Consider the following 12,213-nt stretch of genomic DNA (forward strand, 5'->3'; position numbering starts at 1 on the left):
GCACCCGTGGCCCTGCGGCCCCGGCGACGCGCGCCGCTCGCAGACCCACGGAGGCACGGGAGCAGCTTTGGAAGGGTGGGCGCGGAGCCGCCCGTGGCTCCAAATACCGTCACCCTTTATTTCCAAATACTGCTATTCCTTCAGACTGCCGAAGCTGCGCTCCCGCTGTGGAAGCGTACCAGAGGATGAAGAACAGACACTGCTCCACCTTTGCTTGCCTATGTTTTCCAGAGGCACGATGTGGCACCCGGGTGCCAGGTACCTGTATTGATGGCACTGTTCGGTCTAGAACATGGACACTTTCATTTTTCTCCTTACATAGGCAGTGCGTGTGTGGGGAGAATACTATATGTAAAAATCCATAGGTTCTGCCAGGCCAAAATGTGCGTTCGTTAGCATCAGATTGACCATTTTTTTTATAACAGAATGTTCTTTCTCCATTTCCATTTTCCTGTCCTCCAACACAGGTGGAGCTGGAAGCACAGTTCAGGCCACCTGTTGTTTTGGGGGCTGTCAGGCACGAGCTACAGGGTGAACGGCTCTAGGGAGGAGCCGCACGACTCGCTGCTCTTCACTGGCAGAAGGCACAGATTAGGATGCACAAGACGTGTGGAGCCATATTTACTTCCTATTTCAATGCTTAACTTAATATGTCCCAAATCTGGCTGGTTTTGGCCTTGCTTTTTTTTTTTTTTTTTTTTTTTAGCAGTTTTGATCCTGTATGTACTAAGGTGGGGATATTTGGTGCAGGTTTATTCCCAGCTGAGACAAGGCTCGGTGCCAACAAGACTTGACAGGATCATGGTATATCCTGCTTTTACCTTTCTCCAAAAGAGGGAAAGTGTTTCTCATTTCCTCTCTCCCCCTTGCAAACCCCATGACCCCTTTGGGTCTCTTCCTCTTGAGAAAAGATCGCACAGTTCAAGAATGACACGTGCAAGTGACCTGTGCCCAGAAAGAACTTTTGGCTGTAATTATATTCCCACTCTTCCTTTTTTTTCCTTCCAAAATGCAGCATTCCTTATTCTGGCACATTCAGAACTACAAAATCCTAGAAATAATAGCAATAAGAGGAGCAGTTCTCACTCTCTTTGCACACTGCACTTTTATTTTCCCCAGAGAGAAATCAAAGTTATCACATGCATATGTGTCTTCTGCACACAGAAAAACTCAACTGTGAGCCTAAACCGGATGCATTCCAACCTGCCTTTAGAAATGGTTTCAACAATGCTGTTTTAACAAACAAGCTTCTAGAACAAATCACGTGTGGATAAAAGCAAAATCCCGGGAATTTAAGGAAAAGGGAGATTCTCCCTGCTCTTCCCAGTCAGCCAACATGGCATCCTCCTCCTCAAGTTCCTGGTTCTCCTGAAACCGAGATACTTTGCACTGCTCCTGCCCTATCAGATCTTTATATATATTTATGTAAGTGCATATATATAAAAATTCATGTCCCGCTCTCCCTTGCAGGTTCCTACCGCAGGTTGATGGGCCTCAGGCTGAGTGCTGGTGAGCCCAAGATAAGAGCACAGAGGCTGTGATTGTACACTTGAATGGAAGAAAACTGATGAAACAGCTATTGCCCCTGCCACAAAATCACAGAGCTGCTTCTTTTGCCCATTCTGTTTTGGACTAAAACGTCCATGAAGAAAGACAAAACTCAGTGAGAATCAATAAGGAAGGAGCTCCTACAGATACAGCTCCACGGACCCTGTTGCTCCTTGCTCCTCTAATCCACAGCAGGACCAATGCAGAGTTTTCTCTTGAAAACATTACATAGAGGCAGAGGAGGTTTTTTTTGACAGAAACCCTGCAGACCCTTTGCAGGCCATCTTCCCTTACGAAGTCCCTTCTGTGGCTTTTGGTCTGTTTCTCAAAGGCAAAGCAAATGGAAAAATGGACGTAAATGAAAGCTTTGGGGGGAGCTAAGCAATGGGAAAACAGACTCTTCGTGCTTGTCACTGTCCCTGCTTCAGCTTTCACAGGGGTCTCTGACCTCTGTACTGTCACTGTCACTGTCCACAAGTCTGGGTACTGCACTAGCTGGGTAATGCTGCGTGACCTGAGCTGCCTCTCCTCACTGACCTCTCTTTTTCATGCCTTTACTCCACCTCATTGTCAAACCATGGTCTGAAAAGAGAAAAATAAATGTGTATTTGCATAGGTATTCAAGAAAAATAATTATTTCTCCCTGGTAATAAATTCTTGGTAAGTTTGTCTCCCTGCAGCTGTCAAATATTAACACAAAAGTACACACTCCCTGGAATGCTACATTTGGATTTTTGTAAGATACATGAACCAGGAACCGGAAAAATTATGACTCTGGCTGCATGAAAAATACTGACTACGGATCTGGTAAATACACAGCACACGCTATGCAGAGAATTGACTGCCACGCTAAAAAATCTGACCTTTCTCCTGGTGTGTTTAAACCTGTCACCTCAGAAAAGTCCTTTTAAGAACTTTGAGGGGAGCTCTTCCTCCCGAAGAAGCAGGAAGAGGTCTGTGAGACCACACTCACTCTGAATCAACCTCATTCCCTGGATTAAGGACAAACTCAGTGATGCAGGAAAGGGTCAGCCTCAGGAGGGAGCAGTTCTTTGGCTCCCTGACCCAGCTGTAGCATCCCCGTTCCTATGCTGTGCTCCTCCAATTACCACCAGATCGCTGGCCTGACAAAGCAGCTCACCCCTCTGCTGCTCCTTTATGAGGCACTGAAGAGCACAGGTGAGCAGCAAAAGGGAGGTGAAGTGGTCTGGTGGAAGTCTGTGGAGTAAAAGTGATAAGGTTTGAACAGAGAGCAGAGTTTTCCAGAGAAAAACTGCAGGTAGCAGCCAGCAGAAATGAGGACGATAGCCTTTTGCTCCAAAAGAGCAGTTGTGAAGGGGAGGATCAGCTCCAAGCAGCACGCTAGCAGGCCAGATGCTCTGCAGAAGCCTGCACAGAAAAGCATCAGGTGAAAAGCAGCTTTGTGGTATGATCACATTAGAGAAACAGGACAATCCTCTTCCACTCGAGCTGGTTATTCCTTATCCAAGCTAGTTAACTCCTTGTCCACATTCTGGAAGGAAACAGAGAATGGGGAACTTCTGGTGTGGGAATCCCAGTCAGCTCAGTTTGTGCTCAGACACTTACTGGTAAGATAATTCATGTGCTTATGACTTGGTTTTTCAGACTAGAAATCCCTTTCTGCAAAGACAGACTTGCACAGCAGCACTGCGCACACTTCCATCTGTCAGTACTCAAGGCAGAAGTTGCTGACTAAGACTGAAATCCAGCAAGGGCCTAGTCACATTGAAGAGGCTGAGTAACCTTGTGTGGTTCAATTCTTACATACTACAATCAAGTAATGCTGTTAAGCTACATGACACAGAAGCTTTTGCAATTAGCAAAAGGACAAGCTCTCATTTCATGAATTTGTGACCCTTTGTTATGGGATACATTGCGCGGTTAGACAGACGGAAACAGACACTTTCATGAGAGTATCCACAGTTACAGGAAGTTTTACTTGATTTAGGTCTCCAAGGACACCCCCAATCCCTTCCTAAATTGAATAAGCAAAGTAATACATTCACATTTTGAGGCAATCAAAAATTAGTTCTAATCAGTTTTTCAGGGGAGTGCTCAAGATTTAAGTGAAGCCAAGCAACATATGCTCATATCACCTTAGTTTAGAAGGTAATTCATAAACAAATACAGAAGTATGCTAGAATTATTGCTGTAGTTGCTACTTGAAAAACTAGAGGAAAAAATCTATGGGGGGACACATCCTCGATTCTCTGCAACATGCTGACCAACACCTTGCACAGCTGTAACACTGAAGCTGAATCATTTATCTTCAGTTTATAATGAATTTTGTATATGATAAAGAATTTTGAATGTCATGGTGAATGCTCAGGTTGACTATCATGATCTCCCTATTTGACCAGGAGTGAAAAACTAGGGAAAAAAAATATCTGTTAAGACACTGAACATATGCAAGACATGCCTTAGCCTCACCTTTAAGTCACATGTGTGAGCAGAACCTTGACAGTCACAGCACATTCTTACATCACCTCCATTTATTAGGCCACATTCTGCTAAGCTAGGTTGTCACCACATTTACCACAATCACATCCGATCTGTAAGTTGTGTGTGCTTGTATCACCTCACATCTTGATATAAATATAGAGATACATTTCAGCTTTCTGTGTTTTAGCTCTTCCGCCTGAGAAATTACGTTTTAGCTATCCCAGCAAATGGCTGACTTATTTTTAAAAAGAAAGTCTCTAGGTATTTATGTTATTGATGCCCAAATTCAGAATTACACTGTAATTCTTCTGGATGCTGTAATGGGCAACAGTGTCCTCCAACAGAAATTCTTTACAAATTAAGGCGATCCTCTCATACAGGTCTGTTTACACGAATCAAGGAATTGGGCGACTATGTTTTAGTGAGTACACATTAAAGCAACTGCAAGACCCGGAAGCACTGGTAAGTTCATAGCAAGTATGTCCACCTTCTAACCCTGCTTAGGCGATCCCTACATGTTACTGCACACAAGTAATTGGTAAAAAATGGCTTCAGGAAATAATGTTGCAAGGCTGTGTGTAGCCTCATGCCCTGATCTGCATCAACAACCTTTATTGCAAAAACACAACTTGTGCTTCACTGCATGAGTCTGGACTGTTAAACCCCGATGAAACATCACACTCACTGAATAAGCACACAGTATTTTTCTCCTCATTCACCTATCTTGTCTTACCCCATACATCTGCTTGTAACACGTACTTGTTGCGTCACGCTCAGCTTGGCCTTTTGTGGTATAGATCTTAGGTGTGTTATAGGTATTTTTGTGGTATATGTGTGTAAAGCAGATGATCTCTTGGATTAAATAGCTATCATATGTTTGCTTGTAATTGAAGGGACATGACTCGTTGACCCAAGCATAAACCAGGCTTATACTGGAATTCAACTTCTGTGCTTTCCAGACATGAATTTCTTAGGACAGCTGAAATAGTAGATATGAAGACTAAGCAGGCAGACTACTTACATAGTTTTTACAAGTATTCTGTCTGCATACCTATGGAGAGGTGGAAAACCTCTCCTGTATAGGAGTGTGTAACCATTTCCTGTGAGAGTCCTCCTTTTTCTGTTTTCTTATTCTGCTATTCTTTTATTCACTTGTCCTATGCCATGCTAGTCCTGAAATTACAAAGGTATTCCGATGGAGCTCTTACAGAATGCCTTAATGAAATACAAACCCATATAATTTTACTGATTTATTTTTACTAAAAAGCAAAAGCTTTCTTTCAACCTGCGCTGGGCTGTTTCTGTAGCATGGGTTAGATTCTTTGGAGCAAATATTTGTTTAGGTTATCCTAAAGCTCAGGAGCATGGCTGAAATCTCACAGGAAGTAGATTAGGATCATTTTATTTGGGATGAAAGGTGACAAGAAATATTGGTGTGTGCATGATGGAGAAGGGGAAAAGGTTGAGAAGTCCAGAGAACTCACAGCAATTTTGGAACGGGTCCCTTATAAATAAGTTATTGGGGAATCTTTATTTTCTCACATACTTTGGGAAAGAAAGTTTGTTTTTAAATTAAAAATGCATCATGTGAGAAAGCATCCTCAAATATGGCAACATTTTCTCTGTGTTTAAAGTTTCAGCTAGATCTACAGTGGTGTCATGCTTCCTTACCGATACGCATAATTTCAGACACCTTTGTTTGTCTATTTGCTTTTAGGAGAACTGTTCTAGCTTGGTGTCTCCCAAACTCCTTGAGATTTTAAATCTTTGCTAATGTCCACATATCGTAGTACACCGCTATGCAGAACTGTCACAGCAATGTGAGAGGAGCAACAGCACAAAGGCAAAAGTGAAGTGGTGTAATCCAGCAATCTCAGCTAATGCAGCTGTTTATGCACCGCACTGAAGTATTTAACAACTCAGAACAATCCTGTTCTAGTCTTAATTTTCATACACAATATGTTAATGTGTACCAAGCCTGAAACACTTTAAATCTACCTATGTGCAAGCTCTTCCTGCTCAGAATCAGCTACAGCAGTCTGTCACCTGTGTCACTGAACACAATGGCAAGATGTACTTCCATTTCTTTGCAGCCTATTCTTCATAATAGGCAAATCTTCAGGAACTGCATTTCTGATCCTGATGCAATGGCACAAAAGCTACTGTAATAAGAATGGCTTAACCTGTCAGCCACACTGTCAGCACAGTTACTAACACTAATAAAGATATGATCATGATCTGCTAATAAAGGATCAGTAGATACATGATGACTATTGTATTCTTTAATGTAGCTCTTTTACATGGACACTAATTGAGTACACTTAATTTCAATAAAAATAACCACTATAAATTTCCATTTACAGATCTGTTCTTAACCTTTAAATAGCTTAGGGTGCTGCTTGCTCATGTAGGGAAAACCAGCTATTAATAGGTTACCCCTGCAAAAGATTTACCAGATATACAAACCAGTGTAACACTCTGTGTACAAGGAAGACAGCTTGGAAGAATGCACTTCAGGATGCTCTATCTGAACATGTAAATGGCATTGAGCTGGGTGAAAACTTCCCTATGCCATTGAAATGTTTGTGCTCCATAACCCAACTTATAGTGTTTGGTAATGGACATCTGTATGTTCAGAAAGATGCAAGGATTACATCTGTAAAACACAGTACATCACAGCAATGTTTTGTGTCATTCATTTTAAAAAATTACTCAGGTCGCAAAAGCCAATGATCAAGATAGCAAATGTCCAAACATGAGTTGTCACTGCATCTCAGATGCAGCTCCTCTGCATGGACATACTGTCATACAGTCATCATTAGAAAGATTAATTTCAGGATAAATTTCACCTTCACATGACCATCAGCTATCAGAGTGCCACAGCATGAAAACGAAGACTGGATATACAGAAAAAGCTCTGTACCAGAGGGCAATGGGCATAGAACAGGCTGCCCAGGGCAGTGGGCACGGCCCCAAGCTGCCAGTGTTCAAAAAGTGTCTGGACAGTGCTCTCAGACATAGGGTTTGGATTTTGGGTGGTCTGCATGAAGCTAGGAGTTGGACTTGATCCTTGTGGGTCCCTTCCAACTTGGGATATTCTGTGATTCTATGAAACAAAACAAAGCAAAACAAAACAAATGGAAGCCCAGCAAATGTCAAATAACATATTCTTAATATTCCACTATTAATTGTGGTCACCTCCATTCAAGAGAAACAATGGCAAACTGGCACAGGTTGAGAGAAGAGCTATGAGGATGGTAGGGAAGGACAGCTGGTATCAGACAAGAGACCAGGAGGGGTGAGATGGATCAGGCCAGTGATCCCTGTGGCTGCCTGCACTGAGCACGCTACGCTTGCAGTAGCCCGGGGCTTGCCATCAACCGTGGGCCACCAGGGCCGGGGCTTTCCACTTTCTCCTGACAAAAATCAAAGGCATAACACTGCTTTCAAGAGAAGTACAAGAGAGCATTCCCACAACTAGAGAAAACTACTGAATGCAATACAATGCAAACTGCTTCATCTAATTAAATAATTCTGTCTTGAAATGCAATGAGACAAAAAAATCCAGCATTTTGAGCCCTCAGAAGAGCATGGTTTTGGAAGAGGTGACTGCAGAAAACCAAATCTCCAGACCAGTCCCTGCTACTGAGTAGCACCGCTGTCCTGGGGAGGGATGAGAGCCGGAGATGGAGGCCCCTCTCCTCGGCCGCCTGTCACCAGGCTGACATAGAAGCCCTGTCCTGCTGAGTGGAAGAGGCCGCATGTGGCAGGCGTCCACACACCTTCCGAACTTGTTCCTTCTATTGTGTCAACAAACAATAGCCTCGGCCCTAATCTGTGAATCTCCTCAGGCGTGCTTCATGCCTTTACCATACTGCTTCCCTAGCTTGATTTACCTCTTCTATTTTTTGCAGCTTTCTAAACCATCAGATTACTTCTCTGCATGTCCTGCAGACAGTGAGTAAAAAGGAGAAAAGCTATCACTCAGTCAAGTGTGCAAACTTTGAGGTTTAATACTGTTACTTTCCATATATTGTCTCTAAGATTTTACGTGATTTCTAATGTGAGCTGGTGGTTGTCTTCTATGAACTGCACAGAGCTCACAGCCGAATATTAACCCCATCCCCCAAAAAAGTGATGCAGAGTCAGCATACTTTCAATAGTGCCAAGTTCTGCGTTTCTCTTCCTGTAAACTGTAAGCACTTTCCATTGCCTGTGGAAATCTGAACTAGTGCTAGTCCATAAGTTATATTACATAATGTTAGACTTTATATTTATTGCATTTTGTTGTTGTGAGCTTACTGAATGTGCAAGACGCATCTGGCTGCCTACCTGTACAACCTACTGTAGGGAACCTGCTTTAGCAAGGGGCTGGACTCGATGATCTCCTGAGGTCCCTTCCAACCCCTGAGATTCTGTGATTCTCTGTGCCTTTTTGGGAATATACTGAGTGGATAAGTTGCACTTCAAAAATTGGAAATATTGACAGATATACAAATACAGATACATACCTATTAAGTAAGGGACTTTTATTTTTTGGTTTTTGAAATTACACTATCAGATTTCAAGAACTAAAACTTAGTATTATTCAGAGTTAGAATGACCTTAGAAAATGATTGCTTTAATTGTTTGTTATCAAAACAATGATGACAATTTAAAAAGTCAGTCTCTATCATTAATCAACACTTTGATACTATTTGGCTTACTTATAAGTTAGGCAAATCCATGCTGTACTATGTGTATGAAATGATAGCAAAATAATGCAATTTTTTCTGCAGCTTGTTCTATTCCAAATGAGTACTACAGTGCTTTTATTTGTTTATTTTTTATTGGACATGAGAAAACTTTGACATCAATATAAATATCAAGCCTATGCTTGGAATTTGCTCACTCAAACAATTTGGGGAGTAATATTACACTGCTGGTAAGAAAACCAACCTCTGATATGGGCCACTTAAAGATAGGCTATAATCATGCCTAATAGGGACCAACATTATGTCCACTAAGGGTTAAAACAATAGATATTACACAAAATGTTATCATTCATACCAAACTTAACCAGCTGCAGTGAAAAGGACTGACTCTTACAATGCAGTTCTGCTGGCTAAATGCTGATTTCTACAGCCAAGCCTCTTACCAGGTATCAAGCTGATATAATAAATCAAATGTGGGGTGCAATGTATCTCAGTAATGCAGATGTTTAAAATCGAAAAATTACGAACATGATTACATTACTATCTAGCAAATTCCTCCTCTAAAATGCCTATTTCTCTACATAGAATATAAATGGATTCAAGGTGAGTTAATCTAGAGATATAATAATCAGTGATCAGAAGTCGTTGTGAAATGGAAATAAGGTTACTAGCAGGAAATACAGTTGAGCAACTGCATTGCGTGGCAGCAAGCCAAATCGAGTGTATTCCTAGTGATGTGTAAATAACTTGGAAAGTAAAGCCAGGGAGCGGGTGACCAGCGAGTTTCACCATGAGAAGAGCTTTTACACTCAATTTAGTGTTTCTGCTCATGACCAATCATTTTCAGTGGCATTTATGAATCCACTTATTTCATAAGAAAATAAGTCAATGTTAATATATTTCGATGCTTTTCTTCACCTAGAACAGTTCTTTCAACATGGTGCTGTTCAGCATGCTAATCAGCCTCCGTGAATCCACTGGCTCCGTCAGTCAATAAGCTGTCCACGGACCTCGGCCCAAGCGAAAAGCCTTAGGGGCAAACAACTCACATCCCCAGATCTCATGAAACCTCAGCGATCCTTCTCAGAAGTGCAGGCAGAAAAAAATGCTGAAATTATAAACTACCCTGCAGTACAGAGATCGTGACCATACGTTATTTCTTCAGAAGCTGTTATCCTGACCTTTCAGAGTCTGATATAATTCCTCCCTTCCAGATCCTACCACAACTATGGGTTTGAACAATTTGAATAAAATGCCCCATGAGCACTGATGCCAATATGTATGAAAATTAGCGTTTACCTATCAATGCACTGCGGCAGTCCTGAATTTCCCTGAAGATAAAAATGAAAAGCAAGCAGCAGATAACAACTTCCTCCTTCTCCATGTGGAATGACGTAAGTAAAAGTCTAAGCTAATAAGTATGTTGTCAGTGTATTACTGACAACACACACACACGCACAAGAATGTTGGTCTTTTGGTACGAACTGACCTCACGTGGCTCTGTTTCCTTCAAGCCCTTTCTCTATTCCTTCTTTCAGAAGAAATCTTCACTAATAAAAATAAACCTTTGCTCTCTCTGTGTGCCGGTCCCACATGCGAGTGAATGTTTTTCCACTCTGTTGGTGTCATGTCTTGTATGAGAGTTCAGAAATAATCACCTTGTGAGTTTTAAGCTAAGAAATTAAAAGTTGAAATCCAAACCTTCTTTTAATGACTGAATCTTTTCAAAATAGGAGTCAAAGTACATGACCAAGCTAAAATATTTTAGACAACTTAAAAAAGATCATTGTAGAATGCTGAAATGAGGTTACAATGGACTTTATGAAAATAAAACAAAATATTTGTTGGTGATCATTGTATTTCCTCAGTAGCGGCTGAAAATTTCAGTCAGCTTTCATTCTAAAACAAGGATGGGGCCTTTACATATTCCAAAATTAGAGTAATTAGTTTCTCAGAACAGGAAACACTAATTAAGTGATGGGACATACACATGTTTGTTGTCCTTTGTATCTACAGAAGGACATATTCAGATAAAGCTTTTCAGAGTACTGTTTCTAAAAATAAGTCCAAGAGCGTCTCAGAACTTTGTGAAAAACAAACCCAAAATTCCAGTAGGTTTAGGACAACTTTCTATAGGTAACATTATGCTTGAAATCTAGAAGTCACATGCTGAAATCTTTCAACAAATTGGACTGACAAACACTGCGAAGCCATTATTTTTCACAATCTTCCACCACCGGTTAAGCTACATTTATTATGTTTATGAGAATCCAGTAGAACCCCACAATCTCATTCTGATATTACATATCAGACAGCCCAAATATGAATTATTGCAGGGGTGACAGAACTGGAAAAATGGCAGACGTTTGCTCTGAACTTGAACAATCTGCAGCAGAGGACTGAGTACGACAGCCCCCAGATTTTGCTGAGCTGCTGATGGGTGTTCATGCACCTCTCCACAGCAGCCTAGGGACAGCGCTGGTCACAGCAGCGATTGTCTCACCGCAGTCAGCAGCAAGGCAAGGTCAAGCAGCTGGAGCAAACTGAATACATCCTGGTCTACAATTGCTCTGCAACACCACTGAAATTTTTATTTAGATGGCTATCTTTAGAATAAGAAGTAAGTGCATTAAGCAATACTACCTCCCTTTTCTTTCTGCGCCCCAGACTCTTTTACTCACTTTCCATTACTAATTGTCAGAACGAATCTATCTTTTTTTGAAAGATACATTCTTTAATTCTCATACACTCCTTCCTTGCAAAATGGCTTTTAGCTTTTCTTTAAATAATCTCTGCTTTTACTTTCACCCTTTTCACATTCTTACTTGGGACCCCTCCAATACCTGCCATCCCTAGCGACAAGCAGTGCCGGCAGGGTCAGTTTCACAGGAAATCACACAGATGATTTCACAGAGTTGTGTAAGAGCTTGTAACCATTATAAAAGAACACAATAAACTCCCCAAAATCCTCCCTCCCAATTTTCATGCTTATGAGATAAAGCTGTCAGTAGAAGTCTGTTTTCCTTTCTGACACAAATGACACACCTTTCAGAAGATTGCGCTGAATATGTAATTACCTAGCAACAGGAGCTAGCCCTTGAAACTCTCCTTCCTGATTTATGGGGCATAAAAATCTCTCCGTTAAAGGAGGCAATAAGTAAGTCTTCCGTTTCCTGAAAAAGTTAAGTTCAGAGATCAGCATATAAAATCCTGAAGAGCCATTTCTCAGTGTACCTTTTAAATGGCAGATGAGACTTGGAATGATGTCTTAATAAAAGAAAAGCAGACACTCCCTACCTTCAAATACATCTTTCAAGATTAACTTGATTAGAAAGTTCTTGTTTAGAAAGAACCTGGAACACTCAGAACAGAAATGAACGTATACTGTGCAAGCCTGTTGTTATTACAGGGTGTTGTTGGATATCTCCCAAACAACTACTGTTGGTGAAAAATCAGGCTGAAAACAAGAAAAGCAAAGCAGACGTTTTGGCTGCTGGATTATTCTTTT

General features: G+C 41.3%; 1 long non-coding RNA gene across 1 annotated transcript; it reads left to right on the forward strand.

Moving 5' to 3' along the window:
• On the forward strand, window positions 3,955-9,975 carry LOC110394742. The gene is made up of 3 exons (XR_002435839.1): window positions 3,955-4,123; window positions 4,392-4,473; window positions 9,628-9,975. It is a non-coding gene; the product is annotated as an uncharacterized LOC110394742 (long non-coding RNA).

This window comes from Numida meleagris, chromosome 2 (genome assembly GCF_002078875.1).
Source record: "Numida meleagris isolate 19003 breed g44 Domestic line chromosome 2, NumMel1.0, whole genome shotgun sequence".
Taxonomy (NCBI): domain Eukaryota; kingdom Metazoa; phylum Chordata; class Aves; order Galliformes; family Numididae; genus Numida; species Numida meleagris.